The sequence below is a fragment of the Nyctibius grandis genome, chromosome 7, assembly GCF_013368605.1.
Source record: "Nyctibius grandis isolate bNycGra1 chromosome 7, bNycGra1.pri, whole genome shotgun sequence".
In the NCBI taxonomy this organism is placed as follows: Eukaryota; Metazoa; Chordata; class Aves; order Nyctibiiformes; family Nyctibiidae; genus Nyctibius; species Nyctibius grandis.
Window position 1 is genome coordinate 3406762 of NC_090664.1, and position 19305 is coordinate 3426066.

The 19305-nt window shown below is 40.3% G+C and overlaps 1 protein-coding gene across 2 annotated transcripts in view; it reads right to left on the minus strand.

Annotated features, from left to right (window-relative positions):
* The window catches only part of SEPTIN7 (septin 7), a 64186-nt gene that overhangs the window by 27767 nt on the left and 17114 nt on the right, over positions 1–19305 (minus strand). The window lies entirely within an intron of this gene.

The window sequence follows — 19305 nt, forward strand, 5'->3', positions numbered from 1 at the left end:
TGTTTGTTTGTTTTTTCGTAATTTCTTCATGAATAATAAGTCAGCCTTGCTAAAGAATCTGGAGACACTACTGCCATGACAATCCAAGCAAATACAGTTACAACGCCCACAGCAAAGATTACTCCACGTTTACAGCTCTACAGAGACAGAAGCAAGAATTTCAGATCAACTACTTATTACAGTATTTTAAAAGACAATCTTTTGCTTAGTTTTCTAGTGTAAAGAAACTACTTCAACACAATTCACACTGGCATGACAACGAAGGAAAAAAGTACACGAACGTGATACTTTCTGTTTAAGTTTTCATACACAGTGCTGCTCGTACATTGACTTAAACAGAAACAGTCACACAGAAATTTGCTCTTAAGCTAACAAATGTGGGTGTAAACTACATATTTTCACCGAGGGAGGAGAATGAGCTGCACTGCCCCTGACTTTGAAAAGAAAAAACTTAAGCCGCTAATCCCTCCACTCCCAACAAATAATGGTTGATTTAGAGACTAAACTCAGACAGCTTCAAAACTTGGCTTCAGATAAACATCCTCGGTTAATGCAAGTAATTGAGAGTTACAAAACAGAAAGGAGTTACAAACCTCAGTAGACAAGGCCTTGTCTCCTCTGTAATAGCCGGCTCGATTTCATACACAAGCCAGCTCATACACATCAGCCCTCTCGATTACAACGGTGTAGCACAAAGCCTCTGAAGTACCGACCAGAGCAACCTGATTAGCTGTACTGTAAATGGATTAGCAGCTGATGAAACACTGCAACCAGAGCTCCTGCAGGCTGGCTGCACCATTACAGAATCACAGAATCAACCAGGTTGGAAGAGCCCTCTGGGATCATCGAGTCCAACCATTGCCCTGACACCACCATGGAAACTAGACCATGGCACTAAGGGCCATGTCCAGGCTTTTCTTAAACATCTCCAGAGATGGTGACTCCACCACCTCCCTGGGCAGCCCCTTCCAATGGCTAAAGACCCTTTCTGAGAAGAAATGCTTCCTAATGTCCAACCTGACCCTCCCCTGGCAAAGCTTGAGGCTGTGTCCTCTTGTCCTACCGCTAGTTGCCCGGGAGAAGAGGCGGACTCCCACTTCACTACAACCTCCCTTCAGGTAGTTGTAGACTGCAATAAGGTCACCTCTGAGCCTCCTTTTCTCCAGGCTAAACAACCCCAGCTCCCTCAGCCGTTCCTCATAGGTCAGACCCTCCAGACCCTTCACCAGCTTGGTTGCCCTCCTCTGGACTTGCTCCAACACCTCAACATCTTTCTTGAAGTGCGGGGCCCAGAAGTAGCGCTTGTTCTCCAAACCCCACCCTGTCCGACAGATGAGCTAACCTGTGCTGCAGGCAAGGCCTGGCTACGGCTGGGAAGATGGGCTGTGGTAGCCAAGGAACAAAGAGATACTCCAGTTATAACCTCAAGATCGCAGCGCTAGGAACACTAACCCCAACATGACAGCTGTGTGTGAGCCAGAAGGGAGAGGCTTGCTGACAAGCATTTCATCACCACCACTGCAGATTTTGCCTTTTTCTATGGTCAGATGCATTAGACATTTCAGAACCATGTAGTAAATAACAATACCTAAAAGTGTCTGGTTGTAAGGGATGTACATCTTCTAATATGCGCTTGCAAGGTCTTTAGGGCAGGGTCAGCTGCAGCTGAGAGGCTTCCCTACCAAGTCTGCAAGAGAGAGAAGCTTCTGAAAAGCACAGCTTTCCAACCTCACAGCTGCAGCCAGTTTGAAGCTTAACCTTCTCCATCTCACAACTCTGCTCCAAGATGGACATATCACTCCAGCTGAACCAAAGAGTTTTTTATCCACCCTACTGACCCCCTCGAGACGAGGGCTCCTATTTTGCAATGTACAATTCATTTCCTTTCAGCAAACGTTACTTTTTTAGTTGACCATAATCTTGCAAAAGACTCTCCACTGCACTACTGAAGAAAGATTTGTGTATCAGAGTCTACTTCAATACACAAAAAGGGTTGTCCCTTCTATTAGGGTTATCACTGGTCTTTACATGCTACAGAATTTAAAGTGGAAAACACTCAGAACCACCACTTCTCCCAAAAATCACAGTGCTTGTCAAGTTGCCATTAATATTCAACATATGGAAATAAGATTTTTAGCTCTGAAAGAATGTGATGGAAACCCAGCAGCTCTCCCTAGATGGTTCCCACAGCTGTGGCACTCCACACCAAGTAGTTCCTGGACTGCTGAAGCATTCCGTCCTGATAGATTTGAGGTTTGTTTCCCCACACTTACAGTAGCAAGGATAGGAAGGCAGTTTTGAGCTGAAATTAGGGAAAAGACAAGTATGCTAAGGATATTTCTGCACTACCTTGTTCCCAAAGGTGCCCAGCCTCCTAGATACCCCCACCCATGCTAACTTTAATAAGACAGTGCAGGTTATAACAATTTAGACTGCTAACTGCTACCAGTAATTGAGGTATTACATGTAAGAGTTTGCATCCATACACCAATCCTGGATGCAGTTGTGCCTTAGACCATGTAACAGGCAACACCTATGATGGTACTAAAAGGGTACAACATGAAATAAAACAATTACTGAAATTGCAGGTAAAATCCATAACTGGAACTTTTACTATTATACTATGGGGAGGTATGTTCCTTCCACTGTAATCAAACAAGAGTTTCTCTACTGACTACAGGGGAAGCAGAATTAAAGAAACCAAGTGTATTTGAGCAATTCTAGCAGCCTTTTTGGACACATTAAAATATTCTGATTTTAGCTAGAAATATGGTAAGGGAATAAAAAAAAAATTCCAAACAAATCCCTCTGTTCTTCCCATGTAGAACCTTGTTCAATCCAATTTTACCTGAAAGGATTTCACCGGAAAGGTTGGGAAAGCAGCTTCCAAGGATGCAAGAGGCTATGAATACAACAAGCAAAACACAAGAGAACAGGGAAAACAATTGGAATCTACTTTGCCTTAACATGAAAAAGAGGCGCATCCCAAATAAAATGCATCTTCCCAGGCTCAGTAAGCATTTCTGATGAGGTTTTGCCCTTTCACCATTACATGAAGCGGCACAAGGATGCAACGTAACAGAACCATTTCAGCAGCAATAGCTTCCAGTCACTCAATGCATCCTGATGCAGGTAGATCTAGCTGCCTAATTTAGAGTGAGTGATTTTTAGAAATACCCCATGTCTTCTGTTTTCCGCATGAAATGTTTTATTTCAAAAAGAAAAGAAAACACTGACTTTGCAGGGTAATCCTGAATCCAAGAGTTTAATTATTTTTGGTATCCAGCTACTGCTTTTACCTTGCTCTCACTCTCATACATGCTTCAAGTTCTTCATTATGTTGTGTCTCATGTTTATCAGCAGATTAGTGTTACAAACTTTTTCTCAAGCTATTTTTCCTCTACAGTCACATTCAAATTCATGGAGCTGGCCACTCTTGTTGGTAGAAATAAGCACATGCTTTTACTGACATACCTGTCAGTCTGGCAAAGGACAGAATCTTTTGTCAGCCCTTACAGGACTAGCAAAAGTTCCAACTCTTCTCAAGTCTCTGAATTTCTAGATGTCCGTACAAATGGAGCTTTTCTTATACCCTTGGGTTAACAATTACCTATCACCAATTAGCATCTTTACACAGATGGCCCACGGCACACTATTTAAAGCTAACCTTGGATAGCAGAATTTCTTCCTCTGTGAACAAAACACTGATCAAGTACTTCCCTTCTTCTCTACACAGATGAGACCAGCTGTAATGAGAAGGGAGACAAAAAAAGAACCCAAACCCCAACACATTCAGCTTTTTCATCTCAAACACATTTTTGGGGGTCAGGAAGAGACCACTGTTGACCACTAGAATGGTTTGCAAACCATGGTAAATAGTCTCCAGAATAATATTAAAGCAGATAAGTATGGAGAATTAACAATTAAAAAACTGGAGCCATGAAGTGCAATCCATGGGAACAGAGGAAAAGCAGGGCTCCAGAGATGAAAAATAAGTACCTAACTCGGGTTGTTTTCAACTGAGCTACATCAATCTTTCACCTTCATTTCCAAATCACTCCCTGTAAACGAACCAGAAATCTACTCACAGCTATCTTACAAGTGTTCAACACATGTTTTTTTTGCAGTTCAGCTTCTATCCATCAGCTCATTACAACTTCAGTACTACAAAGAAAGTTAAACTGCAAGCATCTCCTCCTTATGATAACAGAAGTGAATTGTTATCCTTAAATCTTAATGATGCTGCTTTTTTCACTGTTCATTGTTGTGGCACGTTGAGAATGTGGCGTATTTCCAACCTCCTCCAACTTTTCAGCCTCCGCCATTCTTACTTGAATATCTACAACAGAAATGGACAAGCAGCCCAGTCCAACCCAGCTTCCAGCTTTACATGTAACTCCTATTGGCGACTGCTATTTTCTCATTCATATATTACACCTCCTGATAATGCACAACACATCTTCTAGCTACCACATCACTCTGAAAAGCCAGGATCAGTTTTCTACTGTATTTTTAGGATCTTGTTTTCTAAAATCCAAGCCAGGAACTTAAAAGCATGACTTACATGCTTAGATTCATGATGCTACATGAGAGTTCATTAAACGTTATCAAGTGATCAAGATCACTAACCAATACTGAACATTCTCAGTGCTCTCTGCATGTTTTATTTCCTACCTCTTCATTAAAGAAGAAAGGAATTACTCTTGCAGAAATCACCAGAAGTTTTTCTATTCTTCACTAACAATTACTTGGCTATCTACCAGTCAAACACTATTTCATGCTCACGCCCTGTGACAGTCAACTGCACCGCTGGGAACGTGACCACACGTGCTACCTGTACTTAGAAATTTCAAGTTGTTTTCCCAAGCTCCAGGTGGGACTACAAGACTGCCTAGGAACCACCCACCTGCAAGGAAAACGTTTTTGGCCATCACAGCATCATAAACTGAGACTTCAGTTAAATTGCTCACATGCTTCATGTATTGTCACCAAGGTGACCCAAGTCTCCATCGCTGTATCTATTAACTGAGAACGGCAGGAACTGCGGATTCAGAAGGTTGTATTAACTGCTAACAGCTCCGGTGGGCGAGAGAAGGTAACTCATGCCAGTGGGGCTTGTAGCTCATTAGAGACAAGCCACCGACACCGTATATCCCAGGGTAAATAGGTTTTCTACAAACAGCACAATTTTTTTTTACAAAGCTTTTTTCTGCTTTATCAGAATGAAGATATCCAACAATACGTTTCTGCTCTGATCTGAGAGAGTAGAGATATTTAGTGGATTTGATAGCCCCGAGGAGTAATTACAAAGGGATCAAATTCAACAGAAAAATGCTGTACTTCTCCACAACTTACATATACAGAATGTTTACATCAAAGTATATTTTATTTTTAGCAGGTGAGCCAGTTTTTTCACAGAATTTCTTCCATTTTATAAATTCTAATTGTTGCGACAGGTTTTGCTTAAAATATAATCCCATCAGTTTGACGCTGGTGACTCAAAGAGGGGTAAAAAGCTTGTCAGAAGAGAAAAAATAACACATTTCATCTCCTTTCATCCTTGTACAATTCACAGTTTATGTGCACGACAGCACCCGCAGCTTTATGCAAATGTGCAACAGCTTTGATGGCTCTGTGACACACAGGTTTTGCTTTTATACAGAAGAGAAGCTACGTGAATAATCAAAGAGCCTGAACTACACCAAATAGTACGATGGAACTGTTCTCTCGCTGAGGGGGAACGACGCTCTGCCATGTCATTACAGATGACCACAAAAACGGAGACTACAAGATGCTTTTAATTTCAAGTCTGATTTTAGAAGCTTTCGTAAAGGCTTGTTCCTGTCTTCAGCGCTCTGCAAAATACAAACCAACGTTCTGACAAACGTACAAGAACATCCAAATGAACCCCGTGAGGAGGAGGGGTAGGAGCAGCACCATGCTACAGAGCTGCTCCCACAGATCTACACTTCCACACAGGACAGTATCATGTGAAATCTTGCAGAAGTTCAACTTTGTATTTTACAGATATTTATAAAGGAAAGAAAGCCAAAGCTCCACCATTTCATGACTTGAATTTGGAGCATAAAATATGAAAGTAACATCTGCTGGAGCCACAAAGCTGATTCTCCTGATAAACACCATGTCTTCAAAGTAACCATTTAAAATAGGATATGTTACTTAATTAAGCATGGGACAAAGGAAGCAAGTTTTCAGCATTTTTTAAAAAAAGTTCTAGTCTAGCAAAACCAAGGAACCAAAATCACAAGTTTCTCTTCATTTTTAGTTCTTTAACATGACTGCAGACAAAAAAAAACACACCTCACAGCACTGGTCCACCCATATCTAGTACCAACAACAGCTGAAATGTGACAACCTGGGCTTCACTATCCAAGCTTGCGTGTAATTACAAGTACACAATTAGTTGCTGCAGACCAAGCTTGCCAAAGCTTACCTCACTTTGTCTTCTACATTAGTTAAAAAGAAAACTCCTATGCCTGAACAATCTGTAGTCATACTGCAATGCAGCTTCAGAGACATTACAAGCTACAAGGAGTTGCCAAAATTGACCTACATGGAAAATCTGAATGCACATGCTGTCCATGAACTTACTTGGTTAAGGGATTCAACTGGAAATGACAGAAGCTGCAGAGCTCCAGGGCAAAAAAATCTTCTATGGTTAAACCCCATAACCAGCATACACCTTGAATTTTCACAGGATTTTACAAAGGCAGAACAAAGAGCCTCCACAAGAGAAGAAAAAAAACCATACTGCTTCAAAATGGAAAGAAAGAGGAACAAAACCAGTTGTGAAAGCTGCTGAAGGAGGACATTCTCTTTAAAGCTAAGAAAGCATACATCTGAGACCACCACTGCTTGGTCTGGAAGAATCATCCATCTAGAGAAAGCTGCAGAGTGGGACTTACTCTCTGGAGACATATACAGTGACAAATACAATTGATTAAATTCCTCGGTTATATTAATTTTAAAAATTAAAAAAAAGAGAGAGAGAAAGGTGATAAGAACAAGAAATTTGTCATCTATACATTACCATTGACAACTAATTGTACAGCATTTCCAGTACATAATTTCTTACATCTCCTGACTTGGGAATGAAAGGTGTATTAATCAACAGACCACAGATTAATTAGACACAGTAGGATCTTTCATTACTCGGGCAGAAATAAAACCCACACAGCTATCTACATGCTGATAAGAAAATAACTAAAGAGTGATTGGATTTACTTAACCTTTAAGACTAAAATACTTGGTACTGATACAGGGTCAACACCTTAAAGACAGTACAGGTTGCATTACTCACGTTCTACTTAAGAACAAGAAGTATTACAGATCAACTCAAGCAAAAGGAAAGTTGAAGCACATTAGGCAGGATGTTCTCAAGAAAACCACCCACTCAAAAAACATCTAAGACATGAATATCACAGAAAATTTCAAAAGGGTAAAATGAAAATTATATGTATTTACATGGAAACTAATGAGTCTCTACATAACTCTACAAAGAGCACCTGGATTGACTTACTCAACACTGCATCAGCTCTTCCCTTGAAAATTTATGCACAAACACAATAAAAACTACTTTAAGTGTTGAGCACTTTTAAAATATCCCAGGTGGGACATTCTTCTATTAAACCAATCCACAAAAGTCTGTCAGAGGACTGAACTTAGAAGATCTCTAGTGCTAGCCAAAATTTCTTTCAACCCCTTACACTTTGTCTCGTAACATCTTCTGCCCTTAATGTCTTTGGAAGCACTTGTACTGCAGGCAGCACAAAGGAAACTATTGTAGGAGAAGACACTTCACTGGCACAAGTGGCAAGAGAAAGATACAGATAGCTCGACAGAATTCTGCTAATTTACCCCAGTGATATTATTTTGGGGACAATAAGGAATGAAAAGTTAGGGCAATGCCATTTGCAAGTTAGGATAATTCTGCTCTTCAGTATTTGGTCAAGTGTTAGCCAAACAAGGAGCAGAAGGATCACAGAGATGTGCTCTGCTGGATATTCTGCTGCCACTTCTAAGCAACCTTGGCAAAATATGCAAATTTGATACCTCAGTTACGTGGAGGCGGTTACATGCTTTTGTTTCCATAAGACAGCTTCCACTGTAGTCATAAAAATGGGTATTTTATCTCTAACAAAGGCCGAGTTAGGTTGGAATAAGCTTGTGTTGTCAAGACTACGCTCCTTCTAATATGGTGAGATGAACTGTCTTGCTTAAGTGCTAAGCCATTGCTTCCAAATTGCTGCCACCACTGTTTAGTTTTCTAATAATACTGAGCTGCTTTTGTAGCCCACAACAGAAGCATCCATTTACAAAGCTGAAAAGAAAATGGACAGGTCTGATAAGGTGATATCCTAAGACCTGTCCAGTGTGCTTGCTATGTTTTGCAGCAGATGAGCATGAAGGACAGACATGGAAGGTGGACTAGGACCCCTTCTGGGATTCCTGCCAGGTAGGAAGGACACAGCCCCGAGCCAAGAACACAGAATCAGGTAAGTCACAGGCTCGTCCTTTACAGAAGGTGAGGATGATATACAATGAGTTTAGGCAAAAGAAATACAAAACAATTCTTAAAATATTTTCTCACATAAATTCTTAAATCATTCAGTCAAATGCAGTGTATAAAAAATACTGACTTGGTAAGTCAGTGAAAATCTGACATCCTCTTTTCTCTCTCAACATCTGCTGAGTCGTCAGCTACTGGTTTCTGCTATGCCTGGCACTGATGTAGCAGAAAAGTGGTGAATAAATACTTGCCAATAGTCAGTTTCCTCTAAATTAGCAACTTTGTATATATTCCACATTTTTGTCAGCAGTGTATGCCTCCAAGACCTGAAAAAATACAGAAATCTTGCAATTTCTCTTTCACTACAGTGTAATGGTATCCCTTTAAATTAGCCTTTTTAATACAAAATATCACAAAATCTCACCTCATCTCCTATTTCAATATTTATGCTACTCTAAGGTTCTGAGTTTCACTGTGATTTTGAAGCTACTTGCTTTCGTAGGGCCAGCAGCACATAAAATATTCTAGTAATTTCTACATTCTGTACATTAGAATATGAGGATACCACCTTTGCAGTACTATGGATGTTCATTTTATCTGAGCTTCAAAAATCTGAATTGAAAGTCTCACGTTGCTCTCCCACAGCAAAAGCTTCCCACTCTTCACATGCCATCTTTAAGGATTTGCTTAAGTAATTGCCAGATTCCTATTCAAGTTTGTTGTTGAAAGTGGTATATCATATACTTGTTCATACCGAAATAGTAATTCTACTAATGAGACTTTACAAAAAAATTAAGAAAAGCTTCAGTGATGCATGGAAGTCCAAATGAGATACATCTGATTAACGTGTAGTTATTTATTTATAGTTTAACATATGTGAAAGCTCCTCATTTAATAAAAACTTGGGGAGTCATTTGAAAATCCATACAAACAAGACTTCCATACCCCACAAATGTTTCACTTGAAACACACATCCTAAACAACTGGTTTAAAGCCAAGACTGTACGGATGCTGAACGATGTGTCATTTGAAAAACTTTAATTTGTTGTTTTTAAGACAAGGAACAAAGACTTGCCTTCATCCTACACCACACTGGGCAGCTGCCACAACCAGTGCTTCAGAAAAGTGTCAACTCAAAAGCATGTTGCCCAAGTGTGGAGTTACACAGCCATTAACAGCAGCTGATCTGAGGCAGGACTTCAGCTGAGCAGTGCTACAGGTTGTGCTCCTCCCCTGAGCTCTCAAAATTTCAGACACATACAGAATCCACAAAATACTATTTTTAAACACTTACCTAGGAATATCTTTCAATCACATCCTCCAAGACTGACTTGTGCATGGCTTCATTTAGTATTTTTAGTATGAAGGTATCCACAGGATAAACTGCTCTTCCAACTATATAAATCTTAAAATTCTTGAAGGAAAAAATTCTTGAAGGAAAAAATATCTCAGACATAAACATAGATCCTTCATTACAACCACCACAGGATGGTCAGTAATTATAACACTGAAGATTTTTAGCCAAAAGCACAATGCAACCAAGGCTCATTTTGACAAGTTTCTGAAGCAAATGCCTAATTCACTGTCATATCAACCAGTACTGCCACCAAAAAAAAAAATCAAATCCCAGTCTCCATGCCACCCCTTCTTTGTGCTGACACAAGGCTTTTCTTTTGTCATGCTGCAAACAGACTGAAGACTAACCTTCCTTGCAGCTCCCAGAGAACTCTCCAGCTGGATCCACATGCTAATCCAATTTGGGCCGAGCACTATTAGTTCTTTCAGCAGCAGCAAGAGTTAGGCCAGGTTAAAATCTGAACTTCAGCCTAGAGAAACAGCTGCTATTGTTGGATCACAGTTTTTCCTAATTAAACCAGAACAGCACTTCATAAATGACACTGAGGCCAGTATGCCTCTCCAAGAACTTGAAAATGATGGAGACTCATTTCCATACTCTTATTTATGCAACTGACACCCTTCTACAACAACCAAACTTTCCCATCCAAGCATCTTCAAAAGGTTGCCCACTATATTAGTGAAAAGGGAATTCCAGAATCTGTAAAAACAGGAATAATCCGGCAGGGAAAAAAAGCTCTACAGAAAAACTAGTCCAAGAGAATGACCACATATGGAAGGCAGAGTTTAATTTTTTCCCCTTCACTTTGTTCTGTTTTTCATTAAGCAAGAAAACCCTTCAAGTTGGTGATTTTTTTTCTTTTCTCCAACAAAAAGTACTCAAGTCTCATTTTCCTAAAAGTCACTGTAACCTGGTTTGGGAAAAGCAGCTGACAAGTGCACAATACTGAAATTAAAATAGTAATTTAAATTTTACCGTTTTTAAAGTTGTGCAATTACTGAAAAAATAAGAAAAACACAAACCTTGAAATAAACAAGTCTAATACTGACTCCACTGCCACGTTAAAAAAGCGGCTTTCTGTACACTGTTTTATCCATTAACGTCTGTGATGCTAATCATCCTTGCCATGTTCCGATGGGAAACCTCTCAAAGGAACCAGCAACCTTGGAGACAGCAGCTCCAGTTATTTTCCAGTGGTAACTTCATGCTGGTCACATTACAGATCTACCGACATTAAAATGATTGAAGGAGGACTAGAAAAAGACAGTTTGCCACAACAGATTGGTCAGTTGAAAAGAGTCATATCAAAGAAATCCACTGATTGATATGAAAAAACAAGCAGCCAGATGAGGTAAAGAACTGGAGTCATGGCTAAGGCAACGACTGCCAAGGAATTTGCATTGATTCTAATATTTTTGAAAAGGAAGATGCAAATCTGGATTCTTCCTAGGTGTTTCCAAATGCTACGGCTAAAATAGGTCATTGTGCCATACAACATCCATGTAAAACGGGGGAACGGGGACAACAGGGACTTTGAATAATAACTGACGTTATTGAAACTGTAAAAGTTACTATGATGAAAAACAAACAGAGCAAGTTTTTGTACTTGAATATCCATAGTGTTATTGGGAACTCGGTTCTCAAAAGCAAAGGCAAGAAAACAGCTGAGTCAAGATCACAAAAATGAAGGTCTAAATGAAGCAGCCACTGTAAGGTGCCTCAAACACCAATACTCATCAGAAGGTAAACCAGCATGCAAGCACACACCAGAATCAACAGAAAACCTACGGCTGGGATGAGGGGAACTGGGAGAAGAGAAAGTTGGAAAGTCTTCAGAAAGTACAAGAAGTTTGAATAAAATTGAGAAATACACTGCTAGCTATATCCGAAAATAGCAGCTACACGCAGGCAGCCCCAATCCGTGCTGCTTCTGAACAAAACTTCTCAACAGCAAAGCACTTAAGCCACTAAACAAAGAGAAAGCAAGGACAAGAGTCCTAAATCGAGTATCAATACCAGGAGAGCAGTACTAGTCACCCCAGCATCCAATTATACTGGAGTGAAATAGTCCTAGAGAAAAATCAATCAGAAAGCTGTGGAAAATGGTTTTAGGCAAGATTCAGACTTCAGCAAAAATCTCTGCTGCACTGAGCCGTGTTACAGTGCACATCAATAAGCCCTCTGCTCTCCCAAGAACACTCCTTCCAAAAATAACCTCACCGTAATTAATCACAACAAACTTCCTCTTTACAGTATGCGTTTCAAGTTGACTAAACTCATTTATATTGTAAAATAAAGATCCAAGTTGTCACTGCCACCCCTCCAAAACATCATCGCTCCTTCCAAACTTCCATGAAGGTTAGGTTTTTTTTTCTTCTTCCCTCCCCACTCACCTCTAATAATGCTACATTTGAATTATAGGCCTAATTTGCTCCAGAGATAATTCAGGTAATGAAATGACCAACAGACTTATTCGTAATTGGACAGAAGTTGCTACTTTCACCACCAGAGTTAGGTTTCACAATATCAATCAGAGATGCAGCACTGCAATCTTTATCAGGACACTTTAATTTTTCTTTCAACCACACAGGTAAGTTAAAAAATAAAAACATTCCTTCTCTACTAGCTAACCTCCTAATTACTGGAAAAGGAGCATCCTCCTGCCTCTAGCCCCCTGCAAAAAGAATACAAGATGCATACTCTTGCCTCTTAGATTTAAGGGTTTCCACTCTTCCCATCATGACCATGAGCTGTGCCTTCTCTGCTGCTCCAAACAATCCTGAAGGAACTGGACATAAAGTTAGTATATTCCTGGGTCAAAATTTTCCCTGAAACATACCTAGCTATGATTCTGAAAGGAGTCATTTAAAGCATATTCAATAAAGGTTTAAGTTGAAACGCTTCTTTAAAAATAAAGTATTTCAACCAGCCACTCCTGAAGTCCTTGTACCAGGCCTATGGAAGCTATTTCAGCAAAAAGAATATGCTGAGGTTGGGGTTTTGGTTTTGTCTGTTTCTTTTTGGGGGGTATGCGGTGTTCTTTTAATTTGAAAGGCTCCACTGCAATGATTAAAAGGGCTAGTTACTGTGAGTGAGGGAGACCAGAGAAAGTGACCTGGACAGCTTCTTCCAGTCCCAAAGTATAGATTTAGTTATTTAAATATAAATAGCCCATAAAGGACTATATGAAGATCTTTAAAGTGACCAGACAACAGTAGTATCTGCAGCACAGGAAGAAATATGAAGGTCATTTTCAGCTATAGTGCCTCTGGTAGCAGATACAAGACACTCTTTAGCATTAAATTTGTTATTTTAAATCAGGTCAGATTTGCTCAAAGCTACATTGATGTTACAGCATTTCTATAGAAGCACAAAAAAAGCTGGGCATATCTTCATCACCGACCAGATTTTAAAGATATTTTGCTGGTTTCTTTTTGCTGTTAGGATCAATTTCCTGATCTTAAAGACCATTACAACTAGTGGCCTTTACTCAGCAAACGTTTGGAAACCCCTCGAGTCTACTACAGACATACCATCCCTAACACTCCTGTGTGCTTCTACATGCTTAACTGACCATCTTCAAATGTCACAAATGTGAACGGGATGTGGGGGGGGATCATTAAAAACCCACCATCCATCAAAGAGGAAACAGAACTAACTGCTAATTTCCTCATTAGGAAAAGCAAAGGCAGCAAGCCCACTGCAGAGCCTCGAGTGCTACCTGTCCATGCTAAACACCTCGACATTTATGGAATGAAGACGAACACGCCTGAAGCTTTTATCACTGACAAGTTTGCAACAGTTGACGAAGCAATTTATTGGTAAAAAGCAATCTATTGGTAAAAAGCATTACCCTGGCTAATTCAATTCAGCTTGAAATGTTTAAATTACAGCTTACATCCTGGACATTAAATACATCATGTGCTTTTATGGATTCTCAGAGTTTCTACACAGAAAAAAACCCTGACTTCTAAAGCTTGCTACTAGGCATCTTGCTGCTTTTTCTCCTTTTAAAGAAATCAGCACCACTTCACAGAAAATATGAGCTACTTTCTACATAGAAGAAAAGCTGAACACTGCAAAATTTGCATTAAAAGTTGTACTACAGGAACTAAGACCTGACTACACCTAAGGCCACATTTACACTTCTACTGGAACAACAGCTATGCTCAGAAAAATTGTCTTAATTTGTAAACAGTTAATGTGGACTTAATTGCAAGTACATACTTACAAAAATGTCTGTAAGTTTTATGATTATTGTACAAGTTGTTCCATAAACCAGCAGAATCAAGTTTGATTTCTAGACACCAGTGGCCATCACTTCCTACCAGGCAGTCAGTGCAGGTTCTTCTTTCAGCTCTCTTGTCTCCATCTTCCTGAAAAGCATCGTCAGCATAAGCCTCAAGGCAGACGGACTGAATGCTAATTAGCAAATGGACCCTATTAGATGTAATCCTAGACAGAATCTTTTGATTTAGTATTTTTTCTGAAAGAAATCGAGCTCATATGCTGCCAGACTGCCCCACGATGTGAATGAAAACCCAGTAAATGGGAACAACGGGGAGATTCACTTCAAAAATAGAATTAAGATCAGAGCTAAAACTCCCCTGTAGATGCAACCATCTAGCACACTGTTTTGCCAGACCAGAAACACAAGTGAGACTTGTTAGCCAGTACATTTGTGCTAACTAACACCAACTGTAGAATAGAAAAACCTTATTTATATTGTCCCCCAGTGAGAGAAAGTTAAACAATCCCACACAAATTTTGCAAAAACAGCGTCTATGTAATTACATGACATATGTAGACTTGGGCACCTTCTGAACTGCTTCAAGAGGTCCCAGTGTCATCTAGTGAGGTGGTGGAGTAAAAGGGATCTGACAACAGGCACCACAATCATTGTGTCTTCCCCCCGTAAGGAAGAACAAGTGTTCTGGAGCCAGACAAAAGGTATGGGGAAAAAATAGCACTGATACTTTACACAGACATCTACAACCCTGAGTTAAGCTATAAAAGCACTCATTTTAAAATCTGAACGCAGAATACTTCCCCAGTCCCCAGGGGCTCTTTAGTATGATCACTGCTGGCCTTAGTTATCTAAAAGCTTTTTCCTAGATAAACTATCTAATTACAGGGGTATAATTTATATTCAATCCAGAAAGGAAACAAACCCCCCTTTTCCTCAAAACTTAAGGGTCTGTCTTCCCACACCCAGGGATGGGAGTGAGGAAGTATGCTTTTATTCAACCAAGAGAGGAACACACCCAAAACAGTTTTTTCCTCATATTATATTTCATATACATCTGTATTAATGCTTTTGGACTCCAGCTTCCTTACACAGAGCCTTGCTGTTGGTCTGTTTACTCCTTTTCCCTTCAAGTGCAGAAGCATTGTTTCCTCTACAGCAGAGCAGTATTTCCTAGTAGCCCTCATCCCCTCAGACAACCTAAAGCAGCCCCCATTGAGTCAAGAGTCACTTCACCAACCCCACCAAAACACGGTGCTGGTTCACCAACCGAGGCAGCAGGATTCACGCTGGATAGCGGAGATACTCCCCCTCTTCCAGAGCCAAAGCTGGAAATTATGATGTTGGCGCCTTTGAAGTCGAATATAATTATTGGGAGCAACCAGTTGACTCCACTGTCAAAGAGGGACTAGAAATTAGTTCTCTTAACCTTCTATTCAGGAATCCCGCCCAAGAAAACAAACCTGAAACAGCCTATGTAGAACCATGCAATTTTTGTAACCACGCTCCTACTCTCAGAGATTTCATAACCCACCAAATACATTTTATTTACAATTCTAACATTAGCCCATTGACCCAGGCAGCAACAAACTGCAGAACACAGGCTATTTTGAGTAGCATTTTGGCAAGTATATATGAATGTTTCACAAGAATTTAGCACCTTTGGATCATAGAGGAGGTAACAATACAATTTCTGTCCTCACAGTTCTGCATAAATGAAGGATAGCACAGTACATAGCAAACATACTCCCACTTGGAATGTGTTATTATGCACCAGATCTCATAAGACTTCATAAAAAAATAACATATTTGAGAACCTTTTTGCATACAAGCTTTGTGTAAAATTAAGTAAATCAGTATTACTGAAAAACAAACCCAAAAAACCCCACACCACTGCACCTCTAAAGTTGTCCTTATCTTTTCCAGTCGTTTCTTTCCAAAAGCACTACTGGACCCAAAGGATAGATAAAATATTATTTTAGAACTTCAGTGCATTTAACTGAGAAGGATCAACATTGAACAACTACTACATTTCATATACCCTCAAAGAAAAAGTGCCAAGAAAAACATGCATGTAACAAGACAGAAAGCTCTATTAATTCACCCTGTTCGTAACACACACAAACAGTGCTTAGCTGTGATTTATGACCAATGCTAACTAGTAATTAGCAGGCTTGGCACCGAGACATTAAGACGACTGTTCTGAAAGTCAAGCTACAGGAGTTTCGACAAGCTTGAGTAGTGAAATTATCAACATAGTACAAGTCATAGCCACTATGCATAAACTCAAATATGGCCAACAGGGAACACATAGTAAAAACCAAAAACCAACCGAACAAAAAAACACAAAAAAATCCCAACCAATGCACCAAAAAAACCCACACTGCCTTTCAAAAACAGCACTGCACAACAACTTACATACACAAATAAAAAAGGTAAAATTTTACCACTTTTTTAGTAAAACTTATACTTCATTGGGAACTTTTTTTTTTTTAGATAAAGTATTCAAAATTTTCTTTGCTACTCTGCAAGACTCTTAAACAGCCAAAATACAGAATCATAATTTCCATATCCAGGTTTTATTTATGAGAAAATATAGAATCCATATTTCAATACTGAAGGTCTCTATAACTGGCTTAGAGTGAAATTAAATGCCTCAAAATAGCTGAAGAAGGCAAAGAGCTTAGGAATAGCTTCCACGTATTCCTTTGCATGCTTTTCAGCCATACTGGACTCTGAAAGGAAAACCAGTATGTTCTATGTTCTGCTGTTCTGGATGCAGCTGGTTTATTATGATCTACAGTTTTAGATGGGAGACTTCAGATTAAAGTGTTATGCCAAACACCTTTCTTTGAAGCCAGTAAACTGACCCAGCTTCTCAACAAGCTGCAAGGAAAAACTGAGAAAACCCTTCAGACTGGCAGTAGTCAGTAGATCCATAGCATGATTTGGACCATGAACAAATGGACCACCACATCTGTGCAAGAACCAGTTCTGGACTTAACCTTTAAGGTGTCTGTCTTTGTTAGACGTGAATCATGTGAGTCAGGAAAAAAAAAAAGAAGAGTTACGCAGAGGATTACCAAATGTACTTAGTGAGACTTTGATGACAGAAAGGGCAGGACCAAAACACATTTATGCCTTCAAGAGGAAACACCCAATGAGCTCACATGTAACAAAAACAGAAAAAAAAAGCTTCTGATGAAAGAGGTATGGAGAAGAATTTATGCTTATAAAAAGGTCCCATGATACAATATTCAGCCCAATTCCAAAAGCTTAAGTGGAACATTGGCAGTTGCATTCATTCTGAACAGAGTGCCTATGCACAATGTCCCAGGCACGGTACCCACTCGACTCAGACAAGCAGCCCCCCTAACACAGGCTGTTACAAAGCAGATCTGTTAAGTCGTAACTCATTTATCCTAACCTTTCAGGGGAACACTGCATACAGAATCACAGAATCACAGAATGTCAGGGATTGGAAGGGACCTCGAAAGATCATCTAGTCCAATCCCCTGCCGGAGCAGGATTACCTAGATCATGTCACACAGGAACCCGTCCAGGCGGGTTTTGAATGTCTCCAGAGAAGGAGACTCCACAACCTCTCTGGGCAGCCTGTGCCAGTGGTCAGTCACCCTCACCATAAAGAAGTTTTTCCTCATATTTCTGTGGAACCTCCTGTGTTCCAGCTTGCACCCATTGCCCTTTGTCCTGTCAAGGGATGTCACTGAGAAGAGCCTGGCTCCATCCTCATGACACTTGCCCTTTACATATTTATAAACATTAATGAGGTCACCCCTCAGTCTCCTCTTCTCCAAGCTAAAGACACCCAGCTCCCTCAGCCTCTCCTCAGAAGGGAGATGTTCCACTCCCTTCATCATCTTCGTGGCTCTGCGCTGGACTCTCTCTAGCAGTTCCCTGTCCTTCTTGAAGTGAGGGGCCCAGAACTGGACACAATATTCCAGATGCGGCCTCACCAGGGCAGAGTAGAGGGGGAGGAGAACCTCTCTTGACCTGCTGACCACACCCCTTCTAATCCACCCCAGGATGCCATTGGCCTTCTTGGCCACAAGGGCACACTGCTGGCTCATGGTCATCCTGCTGTCCACTAGGACCCCCAGGTCCCTTTCCCCTACGCTGCTCTCCAACAGGTCTGTCCCCAACTTGTACTCATACATGTACTCGTACCACCTCTACCTCACTCAACTGCATGATTCCAATGTGTCCTCTCATCCTCATTCGCAAGAACTTCAGCCACCTCAAAGAAAGATCACAAAAAGCTGCAGTACTCAGCAGGTTTGAGATAAGATAAATCCTTGGGGGTAGTGGGGTGCCGTCTGACAATCACTTGTGGCATACTGCAAGAGGCTGAACAAAAATTCACCTTTGTTAGCAGATCTGACCAAGGAAACTCCTCTATGATCCACAGCTCTCTGCTGTCCCTGCCTACCTGATCACCATCCAGCCACACAGTTCCCACTTCAGCAGCACCCAGTGCTAAATCTGAATCATGGGATTCAAACCGAGAGAGCAGCACACAGGAATATCTGTCCCAGTCACATTTTTCCACCATTTTTATCCATGGAAATTCCATTAGTAATTATTTTTGCAAATCAGAATTTACATCTCAAGACCAAGCAGCAATACAAATAGTTTCCTTTGTCTTCTGTTTTCACCTTCCCTTTCAGTACTTTCCCACCTTCACACCCAGCATATCAAGTCCTTGTTTTCTCCCAGAATAGCTTCAAGAACCACAGCTTTTGCTCGCTTCTAGAAGCAGATAACTCTGAAGCTATACATATGTTTTGACATATGCATTCACTTGGTTAGAATGTGTGGAAAGAGCTAAAGATGTTTTTGAACAGTAAGTAATAAAAAGCCTTCCGGAAAGTGCCCAAAGTACATCAACAAAAAAACTGCAGCCAGAAACATCAGAAACAAGATATCTGCAATTTACTGGACATGAAAGGATGCTAAATATACTCAACAGTACTGCTATGACACAGCAGCTTGAACAAAACAGGTAGAAAGGCATGTAAGATACGGCCCTTGATCTTACATTCTCAGAAGCATAAACATAATCAAGGCACAATTAACTAAAAAGTCATATGTGATCATCTACAGAAACAAAGATAATCTTTTTAGTTATTTTAGTCTTCTTAGGAAAATAAA